Consider the following 26,420-nt stretch of genomic DNA (forward strand, 5'->3'; position numbering starts at 1 on the left):
AAGCTGGTCCTCCATCCCTATTCAGGGACAGTCCCCATTGTGGGTGGCTGGTTGGCAGGAAGCATTTCCAGCTACTGTCTCTGGAGACAAACAGGCCAGGTGCACCCCTGCCCTATCCACTGACAACCGGAGAGTGAGAACCGAACAAGACTTGATGGAAACGATGCTCTTACCTGGGATACAGAAGTTGAGGGGGCAGTACTTACACAGGAGCAGCAGGAACGTAGTTGGAGTGGACCTTGGTGCCAGTGGGGTCAAGGGTCCAGGCAGGAGGGCCAAGGAGCACATTGCTTCAGACTCCATCTCCCAGGTCCGGCTCTTTGGGCTTCACGTTGGTTTGTGAGCAATGGAATATCATTCTGACACCTTCCCTTCCTGCTTAAGTTAGCCAGAGGTGGCTTATTTCATTTACAACCTAGGACTCCACCTGATGCATCATTTGTTGCCTGAATTCTCACTTTGTCGGGCTGTCACTCTGTTGGGGGCATATGAGAAAATGGAGCAAAATTACATGGAGAGTACTGATAACAGGACAACAGCTCGGGCATGACATGGTCAAATGTTCTGTGAACATCACTGAGGACAGGGACGCCACAAAGAAGGAGGCAGAAATTCACAACTTGGGAACTGACGAAAAAGGTGGTCCTTTGCCCTTCACAAGTCCGGTGGGTAAAGAAAAATGGCACCATTGCAAATAAAGGATTGGTCTAGATCCCTTGAATCATAGAGGTTTTCTTTTAATTGAAGTATAGTTGATTTACAATATGGTGTTAGTTTCAAGTGTACAGCAAAGTGGTTCTTTTTTTCAGATTATATTCCATTATAGGTTATTACAAGATACTGAATATAATTCCCTGTGCTATACAGTAAATCCTTGGGGCTTATCTATTTTATGTAGAGTAGATTATATCTGTTAGTCCTATACCCCTAATTTGAGTCTCTCCCCCTCCATCTCCCCTTGGGTGAATCGCATAGTTTAATTTTCCTGCCTACAGAGCACCTTCACGCCTCAAAGTAGAGTTATATGAATTACCAACGGCATTTTACCTCCTCTCTTCTCCTGAAATCGGAAACACTGCATCAATCTCCTTTATAAAAAATAAATATACATACATAGGTTTTTCACTTTCAGGCTTCTTTAAGATGGGAAAAGACCCCCATGTTCCTCACTTTAAAGGATGCCTGCCTGGTAACACATGGTCAGTATTAAACTCTGCCTTTTGGGCAAGAGCGTCCCAATGCTGCCCGATGGTGAGATTTCTGTAAAACGGGAGGCTGTACAGCTCACACTCATCCACAGTGTTCCTGGGCATTTGTCCAACTCAGCAAGGTCTCTATACCACCCTTGCCAAATTTCAGCTTCAGAATTTCAGCCCTTTGGACAAACTCAGGCTACCTTTAGTTCCTGATTTTACCATCCACTGTCACTCTAGTTTTACAATAATCCAATGATTGCTAAACATCAATAATTTCACCCAAGCTACTGTCAAATTTGCTGTTAAATGGGATTGGGTCTCTTTATCAGGTTCTAACCTCTTTGGGTAGAGAAGCATTGTGGGGGGGCAGCAGGGGATCTGATTTATGGATCCACCCTCATTGTCCTGGTATCCTGCTCAAATGAGGGGTTCAGTGCAGAGAGATGGTTGGGAGAGCTGCTTCCCCTTAGGGCAGGTAAGGGACATGCCTGTGATGGGCACGCCAGCTAATGCCTGAGGAAACAGTCATTAGACCCACTGCAGAGCCCTGAGACACGGCTCCAGCTCAAGGTGAATTAGATCAGAACTGGGAAAAGATGCCTGGCTGCATTTAATATTAGCTTCCAAAATATCCAACTGCCAAGTCATCAAGGAAGGAAGTCCCCAAAGTAGTCTGGTAGCACAAGAAAAGTCCCTTACTGACTAAGCAGTCTCTCCTTTCTTCAAGTTACCTACCTGGACACTCCCCACTCTCCTCTGAGACAGTTTTCCTCTGTTTGTGCCCAGCATCGGCTCCTTCCCTGTCTTTTATCCCTGTCCTTATCTGAGGGACACATTTTGCTTTCCCTCACTTCATCTTCAACTCAGACTAGCCCATCTAGGGTGCTGAGCCTCCAGGTAGAACACCTTCCACCTTTCAATGCCTCCATCTAAGTGCAGACCCATGTAGCTGGTCCCCTTTGCACTGAACCAGCTCCCTGGCACTGTCACAAAAGTCAAGGGACTCATTGAGAGCAGACTATGCTGCTAAAAATTCTGACTGGGAGTTAGACTGTCACTTGAAATCTCTCAGATTTGAAATCTAAGTCTAACCATAGTTACCTGTGTCCTTGAGCAGATAACTAATCTCTCTGCCTCTCAATTTGTTATCTGTGAAATGGGAACAAGAATCCTACTTCATGGGATTGTTCTATGGCTTCAATTAAATTGTGATTAAAGAATGTCTTTAATAAATATCTGCATTTTATAAGCTATTACTTACAATCAGACATAGGGACCCCCCCCCCCGGCAAAATGTCTTCCAACATTACCATAACCCCTCAAAGGAAGTCTCCCTTACTTCCAAGCCCAGAGGAAGAAGGCAAACATCTAAAATACTAAGAAACATCATTCAGGTTGTCCATAAAAGAGGGTCCGCAGAGAGCTTGTAGCACAAAGACTGAAGCCCTTGAGAGAGATGGTGTTGGTGGCCCCAGGGGCAGTGGGTCAAGTCTTGGGTCATAAATTATTGGAATTATTGTTTTAAAACTACATTGTTGTATCTTACTCTGAAGATATTGTTGTAGTGAGGAGAAAGAGAAAGAGAGAGAGAGAGAGGGAGGGAAAAGTAGGGGCCAGATCGTGCAGAATCCTGCAGGCCATATGTCAAGAGTCTATCTCCATGCCAAGAGAATAAGAGGACACCAGTGAAGGCTTTTAAACTAGAGAGTGACATGATGAAATGTATATTTTCATCACTTTAGCTGTCATATAATAAAAAATAGATTGGAGGAGGCAAGAATGTCTGGTCCCTTGGACTAAGGCAGTGGCAGTGGAGATGAAGACATGTGGGTGGATTCCAGACATATATATATAAGAAATGAAATCAACAAAACTTTCTAATAGTTGGAATATGAGGAAGCAAGAGAGAAGGAGTCATCAAGGACGACTTCCAGCTCTTCGGGTTGAGTAACTAACCAGAAGGGTGACGGTGTCATACACCGTAGGAGGCAAGCTTTGTTTAGCTTTGTTATGTGTGGGAGAGAGATTATAAGTTATGTTTTGAATGTTCTGAATTTTAGGAGTCTCAGGTCGCACCCAGGTGACAATGGAATGTAAGAAGTTAGTCATGACCCAGTCTGGAACAATAGACATCAGTGAGGGTCGCAGGGTATTTCTTCACAGTAAAATGTCCCACACTACCCATTCTCCTCCTATTTTAGTATGCACAATAAATTAAAAAAAAAACAGATCACAATAAATAGATATAAATTCTTATCTTCTCATCCAGAGGTAGAGTGTATTTCTCCATCCTCTGAATGAGACTTAGCCACTTTGGCAAATGGAGCCTTAATAACTATGCAAACAGGGATTTGAAAAGACTTGCATTAGGGCTCACCCCCCTTTTGCTGTATATGCAATCCTGATACCCCCATGTGATGAGTCCTTGGTAGCTGGCTGGAGGGAGGAAGATGAACAAAGGCCACACCCTGGCAACTGCCACAAATGCGTGTGAAGCTGTCCTGAAAACTGAAATCATTCACACCGAGCCAGAGCAAAAGAACAGCTCAGCCGACACAGAGAAATCATGTGCTAAATAAAATGGTTGTTATTTAAGGACAATGTGTTTCACGGGAAAAGCTAACTAATGCTGCACAGGGTATTAGTCATTCTTGTTTTAAGCTGGGCACTTTTCCCAGACTCCCTTGCAGCTAGATATGCTTCTGACCAAGAAAATACAAAGAAGCATGACAGATTCTGGGAAATTTTCTTAAAAGTCAGTTGGTATGACCATCTGCTTTATCTTCTCTCTTCTCTCACCTCCTTGTCTGCCGCCTAAACTGCAGATGTGATGACTGAAGCTCTAGGCATCTTCCTGGACCACTGGAACAAGAGCATATTCTAGGCATGCAGCATTGTAAGTGGGAAGAAACCTAGGTCCCTGAAGACTTCATGGAGAAGAACCGTAGTAGCTCTGGAATGCCTGCCTCCATACATTTATGTGAAGGAGAAATAATTAACTTCTATCTCATTCAAGCCACTGTTATTTTGAACCCAGTTTACTTACAGGTGAACCTTAAGCCAAAGAATTAGAGCCATTATCAAAGTGCTAGACATACTAAGTATGCAGTTATTGGTCTTTGCGTGAGCCCAAGTTTTCTGCACCACTCACTTTTGTTTTTATGTTGCAAGTCAGTGCAATAAGCCACCTAGTTGCTTGGTCTGGATCTTCCTGCCTCATCCCAAATTATAGCAATTGTCTGACTATCTGGGAAGGCCCTAGCTGGTCCAATGAGCTCTTGCTTGTGGTAGAACTTCACCTTCATGTTTGTTCATCTTCCTCCCTCAGTATGCCAGCAGTACTTTGTTCAATCCACAGAGCCTGCCCTTGGACACTTTGCAATGCACCAGCAAGTTTTAGTTTCAAATCAGTAGTGCTTGCTCCTTCTTATACTGTTCACCAAATTAAGGTGGCATGGACTCATATTAATACTAATACTTAGTATTATGTTAATGTTTGCCCTGTGCTTTACAATTTATGGTACACTTCTACTTGTGTTCCCTATGACAAAGGGTGTTTTTTTAGACCAAAGTTAAAATTTATTTCTGAGTTATAAAATCAAATGAGTAAACAATATTTTTAATGAAATAGGAGGAGATTGAACAAAACAGAAAGGAATGGACTAGAAAACATCTGAGTCCATTGTACGTAGTGAGGTGGGTTTTCCGTTGTGAAATTATTATTTCATTGACATATTTAAATACATATGTATATGCCAGGTCTTCATGTAAAATGTGATTTTTAATTTAGGTGATGATCAAAAAGCCTGAAGAACAGCGCTACAGAGAACATCGACTATTTCCCCCTACTTGTTTTCTATCATGTTCCTCTAGTTAACATCACCCCCATTTTCAATAGGGAACCACCCTCTCTCATTCATGCCTCATAGAGAGAGGAGGACACCTGACTTAGGCCTGGCCAAGTAGACAATTACATCCTTTTAGCCACAGAATTGTCTCAGGAAGTAAAAGTCTCAGTCATTTCCAAATCAGCTCAGACATTATTGGTAAAGAGATGCTCTTCCTTCCACGAAGCTGTGAGACGAGGAAGATGGAGTCTCTCCCTGCCCTTCCCCTCCCTCCACCCCAGGGACTGCTGAGAGGTTAGAATTGTGAAACTGTGGTGGCTGTTGGCACCATCACACCACCAGGAAGCACCTGCCTGCGGCTGGGATGGATGGAACTATGGACCAAGTGTGAGCCCAGATGAAATGATTTAAGCTCCCTCCTCTAGTCACACCAACAGCCTGCCTATCTCTGGAACTTTGGTTATGTCAGCCAAGAAATTCCCTTTTGTACTCAATCCAAATTGATCAAGATTTCCATCACTTGCAATCTAGAGTCTGGACTACCATCCTGTCTCATTGGATGGTAGGAAAAAATCATCCATGTGTTATTTCAAAAGAGGAAACTGAGGCTCAGAAAAGTTGTTCCACCCATGTTATGCAAAAAATAGCAGCAGAACCTGAATTCAGATCTTCCCACTCCAGAGCTCACATGCTCCCCAGTGTATGATTCGCCTCTCGAAGGACTGCATTGACATCTGTGATAGATGAAACCATTGTGCCTTCATGACTGAAACACCAAATGGCATTTCTAGAGACTGAGTTTTATGGTCATCTGGCCTTGTGAACAACATGGACACCACAAAAATCAGATGCCATGATTTGTTTGTTTCCCAGGAGTTTGAAATATCTTAGTAAGATTTACAGACTTTATAGGGGGACTTAGGTGGGACAGGAAACAAATATATATCTCATCATTTTGTTCATTCAGGGTCACTGAACCTCTGACAGAGTCTTCTGAACCTCAAGGGGTAGACGCCATTCTTTACTGGTCAGACAAGGAAACCAAGACCCACCTAAGCCACAGAACCTAAGAAACTCCCAGCTCTGTCACACCGCAAAGAGGGACTGATCTGCTGATGTAATTTTAATGAGTTAACTGAACTTGCATCTCATTTAACTAGGTAAAACTCAGCATAACTCTTCAACAAAAAGGTCCATGAAGCAGATAATGCTGTGGATTTTATTACAATGGTTTATCAAGACAAGCATGTGTTGCCCTTGACAGTGGTGATTGTTGCCAATGAAGCTGTTCCCCCAGCTCCTCTTCACAGCCCACCTGGCCAGGTTTTCCTTCCACGGTCTCAGCCTCTTCCTGTTGCCTGCCTTGGGTCACTGCTCCTCTTACTGGATCCCTCTACATTGGGATATTCTGCCATATCCAAAACCCCTGTGTTAATAGCAAGCAGCTTTCAATTGTATCCCAAAACTCAGGATGCAGAAAGGTCTGCCTTTCTTTTTTATTTTCTCCTTCCAGCTCATTTTATTGATTTATAATCATTTTACAATGTTGTGTCAAATTCCAGTGTAGAGCACAATTTTTCAGTTATACATGAACATACACATATTCATTGTCACATTTTTTCACTGTGAGCTACCATAAGATCTTGTGTATATTTCCCTGTGCTATACAGTATAATCTTGTTTATCTATTCTACAATTTTGAAATCCCATCTATCCCTTCCCACCCTCCACCCCCTTGGCAACCACAAGTTTATATTCTGTGTCTATGAGTCTATTTCTCTTTTGTATTTATGCTTTTGTTTTTGTTTTTGTTTTTTAGATTCCACATATGAGCGATCTCATATGGTATTTTTCTTTCTCTTTCTGGCTTACTTCAATTAGAATGACATTCTCCAGGAGCATCCATGTTGCTGCAAATGGCGTTATGTTGTCAGTTTTTATGGCTGAATAGTATTCCATTGTATAAATACACCACATCTTCTTTATCCAGTCATCTGTTGATGGACATTTAGGCTGTTTCCATGTCTTGGCTGTTGTAAATAGTGCTCTATGAACATGGGAAGTCTGCCTTTCTTTATTCTTTAAATAAAGTGAAATACCACTCACACCTCCACATGTGATGTTAGCAAGTGGTCCTCCCTTTCCTCTTTTGGGATCTCACAAGCCTCCTAGGGAGCTGATGTAAAGTCCTAAGTGAGCACACATGTGTCTGTGTCTCACTGTCTTGACACCTTTTTTTTTTTTTTTTTTTGCTTTGGGGGCTGCCTTCATTTATTCACTCAGTTCAAGTCAATCATTCATGAATCCAACAAACATTTGTCAGGTACTTTATTTGCCAGGCACTATAAGAGAGGCTGAAATGAATGGGGAATACAATGACCTGGGCCCAGCCAGCCACCATCTGTTCACTGCTGTGTGGCTTAGCAGGAAGGGAGTCAGCTTCAGGTCAAGGCAGGTATTTAAGGCCTAGTTCTTCATCAAGTGTATCAAATATCCTTCATCTTTGGGTACCACAGTGTCCACTGCTCTCAGAGCCTCAAACCGCCTCTTCCTCTTCAGGAAGCCCATTTACCATCATAGCCTACACCCTGCCCGCCAGTTACTCTGAAAGAACCAAGAATCCATGCCTCTACCTCTCAGATACTCATTCCCTCATTGTGTCCAGACCAGAGAACACTACTTTGCTTCTACACATCAAACAGGACCTACAGGTCTCTCCTTTTGGCTTTGCACACTTTTTTTTCTTTCAAATGAACTTAAATTAACATTCTAAAATTAGTGGTTTTCACATAAAAGTCCAGATTCCCATTTGCTTATACAAATTGGAAAAGTCTGGTAACTAACGCACATGGGAATGCCCTTCTAGAATGACTGTTTCCACTCTGATTTTCCAAGTCATAGTTACTCCCTTTTGCATTGCCCTGGCCCTGCATCTCTCATGGACATATGCGTGCCTGTGGCCCCAGTCTACACTTGTCATGATGGATACTGCTACATGTTCACAAAACTGTCTTCCTTTCCTTGCTGGTCACAGAGCGAGGCTATAAATTCACAGGCTCCCTTATAGTTTTGGAGAGAGTAATATGGGGCTGAATTGTGGACAGCAGACTGAGGACAGGAGGGATGGTCACTCTGAGTAGGCTTGATGCATAAAAACCTCCTGTAGACTCTCCCACGTTCTTTCTCATCCTTTGACTGAATGCGAAGGACTCCAGGTATGCAGAGTAGGGAGGAGACAAGACAGAAGAAGGCTGGGATTGACTGAACAGAATAGAGCTCCCCTGCCGACTGCGTGGGATTGTCAAGTGAGCAAAAATTAACTTTATTTTGTTTTACGCACTGAGTCTTTGGAGTTGCTTGTTATAGCATTTAGCCTATTTAGCCAAAGAGCACACTCTGCTTTTCATTGGAGAGACATGAAAACTTACAAGGCTTTAGTGAGTGGAATATGGATGGGAAGATGAAAAATAATAGGGGCCAGGAGGTCCATCTTCTCTAGCTACTCATGTTACTTTTTCTGGAAGATAAATGTGGGAGTAATAACATAGTACTGGAGGACAGAGAGATAGTCAGAAGGAAATTAACATTTATCAAGTGTCTTCTGTGCCAAACACCGTCCAGATTAATTGTGTCATCACAACCCCTTCATGAGCTACATACTACTACCCTCATTTTATATTTCAAGAAGTGGGCAGGAAGCTCTGCCTCTGGCTTGCCTGAATCTCCTCACCAAAGCACCCACTGCTGGATCATGTTGGACCATTTATAGCTAAGGTCACTCAGGAGGAAGCTTAGGGCTAGGTCTCGCCTACAGGAAATGAATGACCTTGGTTTCTGATGCACGAGGAAGGTCTTTATTTCTAAATGGCTCCTACTTTAGAGTTAGAAGGAAGACCAGGGATCCTGACAGCTCACTGTCCTCCCTCTGTAAGAAACGGAAGCTTAGAGAAGTGGCCGCATCGACCAAGTGACTGGTAAAAACTGGGATTGGAAACTTATTTCTGGAGCCCCAGGACCTTTCCCACCTTCCCCATTACGCCTTAGGTTAGGGCTTTGATCCCTGTCTAAATGCAAATTTTCCTAAGAAGGGCTTTTTATACTTAATGTGATTGATGGGAGTAAGCATTTTAAGTGCCTGTGGAATGAAAATTGGCCACAGGAAAGAAAGGGCCCTGCCCTTCTTCTGCTGAATCAGGTTGCCCTGCGCAACTACCCATGAGCCCTCATCTGAGCTCAGATACAGATGTGGCCACAGCTTTGGTCTAAGTTGACTATAGGTGGTACCCCTAGAGGTGAGAATAGATCCTCAAGTTAGGGACAGAGGTTCAAAAGGCTGCCCCAGGGGCCACACAAGTAATCAGGGATAAGGGAAAGATTAGATCCAATTTCTTCCACCCTGGGGGCAATTGGCAGGTCTGTATCCTTTCAGCCCATATTTGGATCACAACGTCCCAAGTGCCCAAGACAGTCACCATCTTGCTTGTTGAGCACATGGGCCACCTTGACCTCCAGATGGGACTTGAAAAGCAGCTTCATGTGTTTTTAACAAGGAAACAGACAAAAGGAACCCACTTGGACACAGAACCCTGTGATTCATCGATTTTTGTCTTCCAATTTAATTACATTGCAGGAAATACTGGGCTAAGACATGACTGCTTACGATATCTGCATTCATACCAGGATCAGAGCGGTTTCAGGCCATTCTTTCTTTTGATTCTACTTTTATTTCTAGAATAATATCACTTTTCCTGTCTCATTTGTAACTTGATAGCAAAATAAGTGATAAGGTTTAATTGTCTCTGGAAGAAAAGCTTTTAAAAATGTGTTCTGTAATAGGCAACATATTTAGAGCTTACGATAAGCAATTTCTCTCAGGAGGAAGTTTTTCAAGGAAAAAAAAAAATGACTCTAAAAGTAATTTCAGCAGCAAAGTAGATTAGATATCCACCATATTAGTCACAGAGCATTAGATGGAATTGAATTGACTGAGCAGAGGTCAAAGAGTGGCTGAAGTTTTTAGCCCACCAGAGGAGCAATAAAATCCAACCATACTTAAAATCATTAACTTTAAACCCTTTGATATGAGATCCAAAACCTCACTGCTCATAGCGGGAACTCCCAAACACCAAGCCTGGTAAAAGAATAAATCCCTTCAAGAGCTCTACATTTCAAGAAACACTTTAAATGGAGTCGAGGCAACGGAAAGAAACCGGAGTTCCCCAGATTTCTCCAAAGAAAATACAGTCCTACAAGGCTTATTAAAATAAATGAACTTCTGGTCTACCCTCCAAAATATTCTCAGTCAGATTTGTTCCAACAACCGAATGTCATGTGTCAAAAGACTTAGAGTTAAGTTCTGGAAAGAGAGGCCAGCTTCGGGGCTCTGAACTTTCTCCTTTTCATTCCCTCCTCAGCCTCAGGGCACAGCTGAGCTCTCATTGCCACCCCCTGGGAGGTCCTGAGCTCCCACCTGAAGGGTCTTGACTTCTGGGCTGTTTGGTTTTGTTGTATTACTTTTGTTTTGTTTTGTTGTGTTATTTTATTTTGATTTTAATGACAAACTGAGCTCCAGGTCACCAAAGGTGAGAAATCTAAGAGCAAAAGTGCTCTTGCCCATTCAGGAGGGAAGCACCACGAAAGTAATCTCTGAACTTAGAAGCTGACCAGCAGGGACGAGTCAAGCTGAAGCAGCGGCTGGCAAGTAATTAAATAACCTAGAAACAGTCTCATGCCATTAAGTCAATTCCTAAATAAGAGACTAGGAAGGACAAAAGAGAAACGGCCTTTCCTAATTGTTAATTTATCTATTCCTTCCTCCACTTTGTCTAGTACACTCATCATTGCTAAATGCACGGAGTTCTGTATCCATCAATTAACAAAATTGATTTTCTTAAATTTCTATTAAGGCTGTGAATAGTGTGTCTGTAAATAATGAGATGTTCTCTTTAATGGTGGTTGTGAGAAGGAATGAAGTACCGATTTAGGGGTAGGGTGGAGAATTGGCTTTTAATTATCATTGTATTTATGACCAAATTAAAATTATATTTGTTTCTGAGAAAGCAGGTAGTCTGTAGAATTACCTGGGTGCTCAGACTAACGTGCATTTGGGATAATATTTTAGAAAAATGATGTGTTCAATTAAAAAAATAGATGTTTAAATTTGTAAGGCAAGAACTTGCAGCATTTGAAGAAAAACATGTGCGTTATATTAATGAGCAGACAGTAAAAGTTGAACTTTTGGCTAAATGAGGGGACGCTGAGAATTCATGCACAGAAGAACTGGACCAGGGACAGAAGCATCTCCAAGTGGGTTTGGCTGTTCTTGGATGGGTCGAAGGGCCACCACTCACCCTTGATGTTGGGCAAAACTGTATACAATACTGTTTGACGGAGTGGCATTTATAGTGGAAAAAGGTGGTCCTATTAAAGTCAGGAGACTTCAAAAACCCTATATATATGTAAGATATATAAACAGCATTTGTGAAGTTGCTTCTAAAACTTTAGACAGAGAGCTTTAAGGAGGGGGGTGCCAAGTGCTTATAAACAACTTATTGTCCATGTGAGCTTGGATAACTGGTTTACCTTGTTCCTGCCTCATTTTTCTTATCTGCTAGATGGGGTGATAGTAACAGTTCTAATCTCATATGGTTATTAGAAAGATTCACTGAATTAATACATATATAAGCATTAGAACAAATACCTGGTAATACTAAACACTTAATATTGGATTTTATTATTGCTTTTTAAAATACAAGTATTGGATGCACAGAGTACAAATTTTAAAATGTACAAATTAGCACACAGTAAAAGGTAAGATGGTCTTCTATCACTATCCTTGCATTCTGGGTTCTCTTTCCTGAAGCAACCATATTTGTAGGTAACCTCTTAGAGACATTATAAACAAGTAAAATATGGGTGATATGTGTATGTCTATACTTAAACTTTAAAAAAAATGAATGGCAGTGTATTCTGCATACTGCTTTTTGCACTTTGCTTTTTTCTCCTAATAATCCGTCTTGAAGATAATTCTTTACCTGCCCTTATAGGAAAGCCCCGCTTATTTCAGTGTCAGTACATGGCATTTCATTAAACAGAAGGATCATGATTAACTAGGCAGTTCTCTATTAATGCACATGTAGCTTGTTTCCAATCTTTTGCTGTTAACGAACAACGGTTCAGTGTCTATGCTTAACTAAACATCTTTGCACACATGTGTGTTTATATCTGTGGGAAAAAATGACTACAAGTGGATTTTATTTATTGGGTCAAAGGATATGTATATTCTTTGTCCAATTGTCTGAAAGGAGATCTTCCCACGTGAATAGACTTTGTCCAGTAAAAAATATATTATAAACAAAAGGTGTGATGTTACAGCACAGTTTTCAAAGGGAGGAATCTGTTCACCATCCAGCATCACCTGATGCAAAACATCCTATAATTTTTTAATTGTTTACAGTTATTTTTACTAAGTCATCCTCTCCTCCAAAGTTAGAGTGATTCGTAAGTTTGTTCAGCTTGAAAATCTATGGTAGGTCGTATGTGTATACACTTTACTCCGATCACAATATAAAAATAGAATTGGGGGCTGAAAGTCAAAGTAGGAATTATTTTTCCAACCCTGTCATGTGACAGATGTGGATACAGAGGACATACTGGGATGTGTCCATGGATATATGTGGCAGGGGAAGACCCAGAGCTATCTGGTGTCCCCACTCAGGGTCAGGTACCAATCTTGACACAAAATTGCCTCCTGTCCAATTTTTGACCCCCCTGAAGCCCAAATCAGAGGCCAAGGAGCAAAGTTTAAGCATATAAGAGCAATTTTAAATAGCTTATAATGGGGGGGAGTAGCAAAAATAGGAATATATAGTTTATGTATTTATCTAACTGACAAATGAATGAAATAAATAAGGTCTTACATAAATTATGCTTAAAAACAAGCACTTAAGATATCAAAAGTTATTTCAATAATATTGACACTAATGGTTCTCTGACGAGGTGTATAAAAATATCTTTTGATCTTTTTTATATTTTTAGACATAGAAAATGTTTCATTTCCAAGGAGATTATACCTGTAGTTTTCTGAGGAATAAAAGACATTTTTGATCAAAAATCATCAAAATGAGTATAATAATATTTTTACATAAGCTGAGGATTATTTTACAGATAACAATGGAAAAACTGAATTATCTCCCCAAATTTAGGAATTCTTCCTCAGAGTATAACTTCCTTCAAAATGTAGTTTTCCACAAGGTAATCAACAATCAATTGTTTGTCTATCATCCATTTCAAAGTCCTCCGCAGAAGATAAGACACTTTGACTATTAATTCTGAATCAAAAAAAAAAAAAAAGATTTTTAGCATTAACGTCACAAAACATGAATAGTATCACTCATTGTATTATAAAAATTTTTATTTAGAATTAAACCAGTTTGTATAACATAAATTCATATCTGATGAAAGGAAAAACATAATCAAAACACCTTACAGCATCTTTTAAGAGAGGCTTAAGAACAATGTTTAATAAATACTATGTGTGACTACCGTAATGAAACAGCTGCATTGTTTAGTTTCCTACGCTACAGAATTCTCCATAGGACATCTCTTATTTACCCCATACACAAAACACCAAAGTTAGAAGCTGACATGGCTTCCCATAAAATTAGCTCTACTACAAATCCCAAATTATGTACATGGAGTGACTAATTACTTCCCTGCTTGTTTGGCTGGTATCATTAGAGCACATCTCATTTTACTGTTTTTGTATGTGCTTTTACATGTTTCTCCAATTTGATATTATCTGTTACAAACAGTCAGCTTCTTAGGGGCTGCTTCCAAAGTATTTTATAACAAGCCCAGGCGGGTGCTTAATGAGCCTATTACAAGGGCTTCGGGAAGAAGAGGCTTTTGTGAGTCTCTTTCTGCCCCCTTTCGAGTTTAGAAGGTGAGAGAAAGTGTTTGAGAGGAGGGCTTAAATGAGCCTTTGCTGGTTGATCCACCTGTGAATAGAACTGACGTGTTGCAATTAGAAAGGGGGAGTGGCTGGGGGAGCTGAGAGCACTCCAGGGGGCATCTTTGGGGGGCTGAATTGGCGGCCACCTAAGGCTCTGGATTGGGGCCATCTCGGAGCCCTGGCAGCTGGATTCCTGCCTTCACACCAGCATAAATTTGAACAAGTAACTCTTTTCCAGGCTGCTGCTAGTGCCGGCCTGCATATTGAAAAACAGAATTGAGTCCTGTAAATATATTTTGATCTAGATAATTAGAGTCACAGGGATAGTGAAAATTCCCAGGAAATGAGGTCAGACCAAACAGCAATCTACTCCTATCTCTGCCCCTTACCAGCCCTGTGACCTTAAACAAGTTACTTACTAAGCCTATTTGTGACTCAGTTTTCTCATCTGTAAAATGGGCATAATAAACATGCCTCCCTCAGTTGTTTTGAAGATAAAGTGCTACGTGTAAATTACTTGTGATGCAAAGATTTCTTATTAGCTGTGACTGTTCCCAACACATGATATTGACTCCCTGGGAACTGTATATATTTGTATCTTCCTCACTGCCCCCCAGGGACCAAGGTAAATAATAGGCACCCAAAGTCATTACTGAATAAAATTTCTAAGTGTGTTAACACACCAGAGTTGGTTAAGAAAAAACACACAAAAGTAGTGATTACTATTTTTACTGCCTAATAATTTATTAAAATATTATTTTATGTATTTCCCCTTGACTTTCTCCAGCACCGTGATCTCAGCTGGAGTAGGTCTTTTAGTTATTTTTGTATTTCTCTGCCTCAAGGAGTTTCATAGAATTGAAAGTAGATGTTCAAGGGTTCTTCCTATATTTTAAAAAAGATTAAACAAAGGATTTCAAGCTGAGATTCTCACATGGGTATGTGTGTGTGCGTGTGTTTGTGTGTTTTGAATTGAATGCGAGAGGCTTTAGACGTTCAATTACTCTCTAATTCACTACAGTCCCCATCCCTCCTTTGTTTCACACTAACCTACTTCACTTACTTATCCTTACAGGCTCGCTCCTGAAGGAATGTGAGTCAGCAACCCTGGAAGACATGTGTATCCCCGGAGAGAACAGGAAGAAGGGTGTGTGGTTAAAGGGAAGGATGAAGCAGAGATTTTATTGAGGCTGAAAGAAAGCAAGTGTTGGGGGCAGTGCCTCTGATGGGGGAGACCGTGCCCTGCCTGAGGCAGCAGGACCTCAGAAGGGAGACCCCACCAAAGGCCTCCCAGCCTTATCCGTGATTCACCCACATCCCAAACCTGATAGAAAAGCCACCGAGCCCCTCGACTGAAGTGACTGTGAGGAGGACCCTGGGCATGACAGTATTCAGATGTGACCCGAGGACCAGTGTCGGGTGGCTGAGAGGGCATTCCCAGTGCCTTGGCGCTACATCACAACCCAGACTTCAAGCAACTCTGGAGCATGGGGAAGCTGGCGAAAAAACCCTTCATAAAGGCAGAGATTGCCTGACCACCAGCTCAACAGGAAGGCTGCTGGACTTGAGCTAAAGGAGCAAAAAGAAAACGGATAAGGGTCATCGCATGCCGTTTGTCAACCAGAAGTCCCATCTTGCTCCATCACTGTCTTTTTAATGTGATACGTTTTATGCTGAATTAAAATAAATGCTACATTTTACAAGTTTCTATCATCTAGCATAGAGAACTATATTCAGTATCTTGTAGTAACCTATAATGAAAAAATAATATGAAAAGGAATATATGCATGTATCTGCATGACTGAAACAGTATGCTGTACACCAGAAATGGATACAACATTGTATATTGACTATACTTCAACTTAAAAAATAATAATAAAATTTTTAAAAACTGCTACGTTTTAGTGGGAGAATGTCATTATGCCACTTTTTAACTTGTGAGTACTGGAGACTGTTTATACGTGAAAACCTTCAATACCAAACATTTTAGGGGTTCTCCATGCCTACAAGTGCTGTGTTCTGGCCCAGTTGAGCAGTGGCCTTATTTTGAGTGAAAAAACAACAAAAGTAAACTTATACTTTAGGTCGGACATGCATAGTCTAGTTTCTGTGTCCAACCAGAAGTTTCATATTCTTTCTTCCTGTTTGTTTGTTTGTTTTTTTTTTTTTTGGTGGGGGAGTGGGTAATTAATTTTAATTATTTATTTTCTGGAGGTATTGGGGATTGAACCCAGGACCTCGTGCACGCTCAGCACACGCTTTACCACTGAGCTCTACCTTCCTCCTCCCAAAAGCTTCATATTCATTTGCAGCCTGCCTGTCATGAAGGCTTTGGAGTTTCAGATTACGATGCAGAGGCTGACAAGATACTGCTTTGGGATAGCCTGACTCCCTGTAATTAACTCCATCTCCACTCCTTTCACTTGGTAAATGGAACTGGGGGGTTACTTGAAAGAGAAATGATCTTTTAAAACAAAGTAGCTCAAAACCATTGTTTTTCCTCCAGTTGTTCTCTGTAGTAGATTTTAGTGACTAAATGCTTGATTTTAACCTTGCCTTCAAATATGTTTTTCCTTCCTTCTTTCCTTCTTTGCTTGTTTTTCTCCCCTGAGGAAAGGAATACTTCATTCAGATCTTTGGCCCAACTAATGAAAAATCTCAAAAAAAAAATAAATAAAAGGCTGTATATGTGTGTATATGTATACACACACACACACACACACACATATACATATTTTTGCTAATTACGCAACTGACCAACCACTCCAGGCCAGATTTAAATGGGATTTGCATTGTTCACTTATGTCAGAAGTATTCACCATTTAGGCTGCGTGTTACATTTTGTTACAAACCGAAGTCATTTTCTATTAAGCTAAAAGAGTAACATTTCCCAGCCTCCATCTTTAAGTTACATCACCACCAATTTTAGGAGAAATCGTGACCCCGTCACTCTTTCTCAGCAGAGGAGATTTGGCCCCACTCACTGCAACACAGCTGTGCCTCCACCAGTGACCTCATGAGGCAAAAAGAGAAATCCGATTCTATACTCATTCGGGTCTTTGGCCTGTCTGCTGAGAAGGCCTGCAAGGATGAAAACCATGCTAATTACATAAGTGATTTAATTTTGATAGTGTAAGAGCTGACCATTAGATCACAGACCAGATTCAAACGGGATTTGCTCTGCTTCGTGATGTCCGAATTGTTCACCGTTTCGCTGTTTCACAGCAGCCTTTTTTTTCCCACTCGCTGAAGGAATCTGAAAATAATTTCAAAGATACAAATCATCAGGAAATCCTAAAAGTAGAAAGTAGACTGTGGTTCTTACGCTTTAATAAATATACAATCTCAGAAGTCAGCGGATTTGTTGTCCCAGACCTTAAAATGTGATTGATTTAGGTTGCGAGAAACCATTGACTTATTCTCTTCTTACACAAACTCATATAAAATGTCTTCTTCCAGCCGCTCAGGGTTTAGTTTGGAGTGCCTTGTAGACAGTTGATGGCAGCTCCTATGATCTACTGAAAGAGAGACACCATTTCAAATATTTGGCTTGATTCATTAGACAAATGACCCAATGCTGCCGTAGGTTAATCTTGCACTGTGTGGCGATGTTCTTTTGCTACAAAGATTAGTTTCTTAAAGATCCATTAAGTTCTGCATCAAATGCATCTTGTTTTCTATTGTAGAGGCTTACTGAACATAGTCATCTATCTGAACAAATACATTAAGATCTGTTGCCTCAATTTCAAACACAAGTTCTTCAGATCTGCCCACCAAAATTTCTCCTCATAGATTTTGCAGAAATGTGGAAATATTCAAAAGTAGCCAAAGTGAGCTTCCTCAGTTTGACATCATGAATAGAAATCAGTAGAAACAAGGCATCATTTTCTCTCATCGGGACACAGAATTCTGTGTGGTTCAATTTTGAGTAGCACCAATTGCCAAAGAACAACTCTGCAATGGACAGATATTCATTCTCACTGTGGTTTCCTAGTCCATCACTAGAATTCACTTCTGGGGCAAAATCATGGTCATTTCTAATTACACCTATAGTTTCTTAATTACTAGAGTAATTGGTCACTTGTGGACTCACAATCAGAGGCAAATGCCTGATTTCCACTGCCAACAGCAGGTGTAATTATTCGTTAGCAGAATTTTCACCTGAAATTAGAAACAACCACCAAAATTACAGGTGTGAAAAAAAATGCCTAAAATTGGGGCTGAATCAGTTTCTCATTTTGCTAAAGGGAACTAGTAACCCAGAGAACGCAAATCATGAGACTTGTCTACATGACCTCAAGAAATCTGCAGGAAATCATAACTGGAGATTGTACTGGGGGGTTGTGATGGGGAGATTGCGGATAGAAAGGAAGGTACAGAGAGAGGGAGGGAAAAAGAGGTAGCACCAACAGTCTTGGAGAAAAATAATACCACCTCATCAAAATGTGCATCCTTCCTCATCAAAGCAAGCCCGATTTCTATCATCTAAATCAGAATTTAAGAATAATGGGGAGGGATAAATTGGGAGTTTGAGATTTGCAGATACACACTACTATATATAAAATAAACAACAAGGCCCTGCTGTATAGCAGAGGGAACTAGATTCAATACCTTGTAATGGTCTATAAGGAAAAAGAATATGAAAAGGAATATATATATATGTATATATATATGTATGTATGTTTAAGCAAATCACTGTGCTGTACACCAGAAATTAACACACTGTAACTGACTATACTTCAATTAAAAAAAAAAAAGAATAAGGCTCCAGAAATCAATTTTTTTTCACAGAAAACAGAAGACAAAAATGCCAGTACATTTTTTATCTTTAAGAACCACCTCCTCCATGTCTGAAGACTATTTTTCTCCCCCCTCAAAGATGTCTTGGGGCCTAGGGAGCCACTTAAAGTTCCTTGCCTTGCTTGCCCAAGAAACACAAAGTGTTGGTGAAGTATAAACAGAGGGTGCTTTTTCTTTGACCCACTCTGCAGTGTGATGGGGTAGTGTTGTTAGTTTATGCGAGAGAAAATAGCATAGGCTTTCTGAAAAAAAAAAAAAGTGGAATTGGATTAAGGCCTTTGTGCACGCCTCAATGCTGAGGGGAATTAGCAAGAGTTGTAGGCACTTAAAGGGGCCCTCACGCTGCAGCTTATCCCAGATTTTGCACAATAAACATTTGAATATCAACAGTGTTTTGCAACTTGCAGCCCTAATGTATAAACTTCTCTCTTTAGAAACTCCCAAATCCTTCCAAATGTCTGCAACACCCTCTACATAAACATATAGGAGCTGGAGTAGAAAACATCTCGTCAACAGTACAAGTCTGCTTTTTAAAAAGATCTTTCTGCTTTTCTATCTTCAGGGTCTAGGGGCTTTATAACGGCTAGCTGGTTTGAGGACTTCAGATGCTCTGTTTAATTTTAATCATTCAACTTTCTTTCAAGCTCTGCATTCTGATATGGGGAGGGGCGTGTCCCAGGAATGGACAAGGAAACACGGTTGAGTTTAGAGCTGTTTTGACCACGATTTTTGTTGTGGCTTTTTAAACATCGGAATCCAAAAAGCTGTTTTGTTTTAGAAGGACGTTTCAGGAAGTTTTTAAAAAGAAACCCGACTTGGGAAGAAACGAACTATTTTGTCTATGACAGCCGGCTGCCTGCCCTCTTCAGAATCCACGTCTGAGAGCCAGTTCCCACCCCAAACACTAATCTGATACTCAGTCCTCCTGACTAAAGACAGTAGCAAGGTTTTGTAGCAAGAATGTCCAACATCAAACCATTATTTGATGTTTCTGACATTAAGCAAGTTCTTTTTTTTTTTTTTTTCTTCTTTTACAGTTCCAAACTCCCAAAAGTGAAATCAAAGTGCTGTAGAGCCTGGAGGGTGAAAAAAGCCTTAATTCTTCTCTCTTTCGAAACTGATCAGAAGACAGACATAATATTTTGTTTTCTGAGAACAGGGATATTTGCTTTTGGCTGCTGGGGCAGCAGAATTCTCCCCTTCAGCTCTTTGTGTAATCTGTGCAATGGTGTCGCTTTATCAGGTGCAATGCTCCTCATTTTACACTAAAGCAAACACTTGGGATGCAAGCACATTTTTCATCAAAATCTACATCAGCAGTTTATGGGACTTAATGAATAAACGAATCCCCTCCTTCCTTTCCAGCATGTGTTATACTAGAGAAGATTCTAAGCCACTCCGCCTGGTGATAATGTATTCCATCCAGTTGAGGAGTTGGCTGGGAAATATATCTATGGTGACCCAACAGAGTAGTAAAACACTTGTTTGAAATTATTTTTTGTAACTATGTTCATTTCATGCCTGAAAAGGCGGTGGTAAAAAAAAAACAAAACTCATTGCATTGGGGGCTGGGAGTGGGGGAGGGGGGTGGGAAATGAAGACATAACTCTCCTGTCCAGCTCTGAGGCGATGTTGAAGCAGTCTGCCTATTGAATTTAATACAATGATGTGTAGATGAATAAAGTTATCTCCAGTCCTGAATAGGATAGTGTCAGTGGGAGGGTAAGAAGGGGGGAACTTGGAATCTGAAAAGAATTCTCTTTTTTTTTCTTTTTCTTAAAAAAAAAAAAAAAAAAAAAGAACTTGAAGGTCAGGGTCCAGCTGCCGGGCAGAAGTAGAACACAACAAAATGCTGGACAGACCCAAATAAAGACAGCTATAGACACCCAGACATACATATTGCAAAAGTTGCTTGCTTCAAGTAACTAATGTATTAACATATATTCCTATAGGCAAACAGCTATGGCCTCCCTTTAGGCTTAGACACTGATGAAAACGTAGGGACACCGAGAGCATCTCTAAAAATTACAGCTTTAATGAAACAGATGAAACAGGCCATCAAAGGTAGGAGAAAAGAAGAAATTCTAATGATTATGGCTTAATTCTAATAGATTATAATTATTATGATGGGTATGAACCAGTTTCTGACTGACATTCCATTTTCCCCATTTAAGCTTTCATTTAAAAAGGGGAGGGGGGCGGTGGGGGCGTGGGGAACAAAACCAATAGCCTCTAATTATTCTTCAGGATTTGCTGCTTCACTCAATACCAGGCCTTTAATCAAATAGAGTAAAGAGATAAAACCTTTCAATGTGAAATCATCACACAGATCCACACTTTTCCTCATCCTGTGCTTTTGGTATTGGTTTGACAAGTTAACATTCTGATTGTTAGTAATTCGAGTTCTGTGATATCAAGAGATGATCGGAAGCATTTGCAGGGGGTCAGATGGAGGATAACTGAAAGGAGAGGGGGGAAGTTTATGGCAAATCAACTTGATCTAATAAATGCGTGTTATCTGTTCTCAACACTGTTAACTGCTTTCATGTTTTTATTCAAACGTGGTGGTATTTTCCATGAGGCCTAATGATTGTTAAACACTTAACTGTGGTTAAATGATGTTCGTCAGTACTCTGGTAAGTTTTTAGAAGACAGAAAGAATGAGAAAAAGAGAGATGAATGTAGGATAAGGAGGAACTCCAGCCACAGGAGTTCTATGTTTTCTTTCTACAGAGACATATCGGCAGAGTACCTCAAACATTCAGAATTTTGGATCATATTTCTCTACATACATGTTCATTTTTCCTTCCAATTTAAGGTATTTTTGAAAGTGTTCTCTCAACCTCGGTTCATATTCAGGTTGGAAACATGCTGAATGAGTGTTTTATTTCTCTGTCCTTTGCACTAATCGGCAATAGTAAATTAGCTGACTGTGATGATGCCAAATTACAAAAATTCAAAATGAATGAAAAAGCTTGTTTCTGTATATTTTGGCCACAGAATTTTATAAGTCCAGAGTAGGAATATAAACTTACAATCATAAACATTAACATAGATTAAAAGGTGATTTTCACAGGAATTCAATTTCACTTGATATTTGCAGTAGGGCCCAAATCTCTTACAAATTGAAAAGTACTTAACTGCCATGAAAAACTTCTTGAAACACTAATAATAATACTTAATAACCTAAATTATTTTACCAGCTTATGTAACAACCTTATTATTGTCCACATTTTATCAGCATCACTTGTCTAAGAGCCTGTATCCTGTGATGAAAAAGTCCAGGAACGATCTACAGATTTAGCTGTGTTAAGTTACAGGGTGGCACAGCTTTTTAATTAAGACGGTTAGTTCTGTGCTTCCACGGGAAAAAAAAAAAAAAAGGATGCATTTCTTCATCGTGTGTGTTGCCATTAGGCTATTGACACCCTATTGTGCGGTTGAGAGAGGTAAAGTAACCCTGGAGATTATTCAAAATGTGAGATTGTAAACGTTTCTTAAAGATGTCTCTACAGAAAGTGTGGTTTCTCTCGTGTGCAACTGCGGGCTGCAGCGCACAGCTCTGGAGCTGCAGTTGGTAAAGGCGGGATCGGTGGCATGCTGTGTTTAATGCAACTCTTACCAACAACTTGCAGAGATTAGGAGCCTGGCAGAATGATGTCAATGGAGGTTTAAGGGCTCTGCTTTCTGAAGTTGTTCTGAGTTAATAATTAATGGATATCTTTCTTTGATGGCTCTTTTATATTTAGATGCAGCTGCCTGAAAATAAGCCACAAAGGAAACTTGGTTTTGTTTGTCATTAATTTTGACTTCGCTTAACAAATGTTTTTGTGCATCTCAGCATCACAGACTTCCTAATTTGGCCTTGGTTTCATGTGGAGATGAAATCCTTGATTAACAAAACTGTTGTTAATTTGCAGGGGTTGGTGATGGTGTTTTTTTGTTTGTTTTTTGTTTTGTTTTTATGGAGTTATGTTGTTCAAAGTAGTTTTCAAATCTCTCAGATGGGCTGAATCCAAGTAACAGTTCAGTAGTGATGCTAATTTCTGGGGAATATGTTCACAGAGGAGTTTCTGTTCTCAGATAATGTAATAATTTATTCTGAGTTTCTTTAGTATATGACTATTCTGATATTCTCTCCTATGTTATACTTTTAAACGTAAGAGGGAGAATTACATGGCTGCCCACAATCAGCAAATCCTAGGCGTCTTCTCTATACATAACATTTAAGATTTGCTCATGAGTCCCGTCAAATGATGTGCAACAATTTGACCAGATTTATATGGAAGATAATAATTAAGAAACATTAAACTCTGAAGCATATCCAGCCTTGAAGATATTCAAATAAACTGTTGCCATAAGATACATGTAATTAACCTGGATTTTTATCTGCACCAAATTCAATCTGTCTCAAAGATCCCAGTATGATCTTAGAAATAAAACAGCAAATGTAATGTTTATATTATGTACATTGGATATAGTTTGGTAGAACCATACATGAAGTCATTTCAAATGACTTTTTATTCCAGAACAATTCCTGTTGACTCATTTCCAATTTCTGATTATATGAATAATTATTTCTGAATCCCACAGTTCTCCTAAACAGTGTCTATTTTAATAACTGCAATTGATACTTCCATCAGTTAATATACTGTCTTGCTTCAGCAAATAACTAAACATCTGCTGGTTGCATTTACTGTCACTGAGTAAATGATTTTATTTAAAAGAAATCATGTAAATTAGAGAAAAGAACAGACGACACAATTTTCTCGTTTTCACTAGCAGAAGATTTTCCTTTCCCTTAAGAACTGTTTTTGTACATGAAGAAAAGTATCTGACTTACTAGCTTTCCGTAACAAGGTTAGGGAATAAAATTTGATTCTAGAGAAATAATGGGAAACTAAATTCTGTTTGACTCAGGATATTCCTTAATATCCCAACTGTTGCTCTTTAATTAGTTAACTGGGATGGTTGAGATCTTTAATACTAGTTGGTATTCGTGCTTCTTTTTGCCATGTTATGTTATGTTATGCTCTGTTGTCTGACTATAGTCTTAGATGTTAATGAAAGCTTTTGGTCCCTAAATCACCATTTGCTACAGAAAGGGAAACTAGATGCTTTCAAAACTATTTTTTGTAGATTTTTCTTTCCTAAAAGCACTTCAATGTCTTTTTCTCAGCCCCTTCTAATAGCGGCAGATAGCATCCTTTAAAAAAAGGAAGATATAAGCCTTCCTCATCATTCCAACATCCCGGTGCAATTGGTGATCTCCTGTAATTGATAAGAGCATCTCTAGCTTGTTTTTATCTGACAGGTGTCAGATTCAAAAGCCACAGACGCACTGGGGTCATAATATACTCGTTCATGCCCTTACCTGTTTTTACTGAGAAGGTTAAAAAAAGAAACTGCTCCTGTCTTCCTTGATGTGTGACTACTACTTGGGTTGGACTTGACAATACCTTGGAATGATGTGTCATAACTACAGGGAGGGCACCTCTGAAAACTCCCAAACCAAACTGCTAAAAGGTGACAAGGTAGTGAACACGAAGAGGGCAGAGAAGATATGAGAAGAGTTCTTTTAATTAGTACAATCAGTAATACCATTTTTTAAAACTCCATTTGGAAAAAAGAAAGCGAAATTGGCATTTCTTGTGAAAAACATTTTTGCACAATTCAGCAATTGAATCAACCTTACGTAGTAAATACGGGAAATGCTTTTTAAAGAATAATGACACTTGTTGCAAACATTTTCCTTTGGTGATATCTCACAATCACACATTAAAAAATACATTTTTGTCCTCCAAGGGGTAATTACAAGATCAATATTGTGCAAATGATTATGACTCTGTTTCATGATTGGTTTTATGTTTCCAATATTAACAATTTTTTTTAAAAAAAGAAGAATGCTGGACTATTTTAGAGTGATTTTTATCATTCCTGAATTAATTCTGTTGAAGTTCCTCTTTTAGCTAAAAATGGAAATTGTCCTTTTCACTGTTTTTGTCAAGATACATAATTTATTTCATCACCAGTTTCCGGAATGCCATGTATTTTCCAAAGCTAGAAAAAAAATATTTATAAAGAAATGTTTGACGTTCAGGGTTATTCAGAGAAAAGGAGGTGTGCATTTAAAAGTGTGTATGTCTTCTCAAAGAGATTATGCAGATATTTAAGAAATAAAAAAATGATAAAGCACTATCAGATTTTGACACTTTTTAATCTTGAAAAAGCTTCCCATGACATTGGAAGTTACTCTTGCTGTTAATTATACTAACTTTACCTAAATGTAAGGGCATCTTCAAGGCAGGCTACCTCTGTATCAGTCAGATGAAAATTCAAATCTCCATTATGTTTAATAGTACATACACTTTCCATGGCTTCACCTAAACAGAGAATATATGCCTCATGAAGAATGAAGGGCTTAAACCATGTTCACCCCATTAGCTTTAAACTATGACAGGATTAAATATTGTTTTCCTCACATTGATTTTTACCTATTCCTGCTGTTTTTACTGAATCCTTTGCTTTGTACTTTGGTTATGTTACCCTTTGCTCAAAAGAAGTCCACTGCTGGAATATTAGAAAATGGGGGGAGAAAACGCACCATTGTTCCAATGTAATAGATATTGTTTTAGAATGTTTGTCCTTGAGTTTAAAATAAAAGGTATGTTAATAAGTATCCCATTCAATACTTTTCTCTCCAACACTAAGAAGCTTGTTTTCATTTGATGAAAACTATTAATGCTAAAACAAAAATTGTTTTGAATTCATTTATACGGGATATGCACCTACCTCTTTAGTTAAAATCAGTGATCCATTAAGGCTTTCTAGCTTTTTTCCAAGCTGTGAGCATACTGAGTATTTAAGTATGAATAAGAGTGAAGGTGGGGGGTAGGTTTAGCTAAATAAAAGATTGCTTGATATCTTGGGGTTCTTTGAAGAGTTTTATAGGCTTAGAGTTCACAGTTTGAATGAAGGACATTTTTTAAAACTTTTATATGTAGAAGTTTGTTAACCTGCATTTCAATTATGGAATAATTAATTAATTACACTAATTACCTTACTGAAAAATTTTGCACTGTGAGCAATCTACGCTTAAGTCATAAATTAGTCATAGACTCGATATTGAAATAATTAAAATTGTCTTAGAGTGTCAATAACTTTTAGTTTTTCAGCATAAAATGTTCAGTTTACATGAAAAATATTCAGGTATCTGTTCTGGAATATTAGTTTAGTATTTATCAATGTATCTAAATGTTAAACTATCAAAATAGTTTATGCAAAGAGACCAGATATTTACACATTGCAATGTTTTTTTGGGGGGGATTTGTAAATATTGGCACTCAAAGAAAAAAGTGTTTAAACAAATTTTTATGAAGAAAGCCAATTCTTATATGCCAAGAAATTAAAATAAAAGAACAGAGAAGAGCAAATGGCAAAAAACACGATTTACTTTTGGAAATTTTGCCTTTTAAAAATGTTATTTCAGTATAATCAACGGATAACCAAAAAATCTATAAATTGAAGAAAGAAAAAACTTGTAATTCTTTACTAAATGTTTGCTACTTATTTTTAAAAACTATTACTCTTTGTCTGAGAATACTTAAGTAACTTTTCAAACAC

The 26,420-nt window shown here is 39.2% G+C and overlaps 1 long non-coding RNA gene across 3 annotated transcripts in view; it reads right to left on the minus strand.

Moving 5' to 3' along the window:
• Positions 1-308: 308 nt before the first annotated feature.
• Positions 309-26,420, minus strand: part of LOC116149326 (uncharacterized) — a 42,149-nt gene continuing 16,037 nt past the window's right edge. For 2 of the 3 annotated variants that reach the window (XR_010378248.1, XR_010378247.1), the window contains 2 exons: positions 17,142-17,253; positions 309-475 (listed from right to left, as the gene is read on the minus strand). This is a non-coding gene — a long non-coding RNA (uncharacterized LOC116149326). Of the gene's footprint in view, positions 476-13,339; positions 13,375-17,141; positions 17,254-26,420 lie in introns of those variants that run through there. The other variant, XR_004132900.2, reaches the window with a different exon arrangement.

Source organism: Camelus dromedarius, chromosome 29, assembly GCF_036321535.1.
Source record: "Camelus dromedarius isolate mCamDro1 chromosome 29, mCamDro1.pat, whole genome shotgun sequence".
NCBI lineage: Eukaryota > Metazoa > Chordata > Mammalia > Artiodactyla > Camelidae > Camelus > Camelus dromedarius.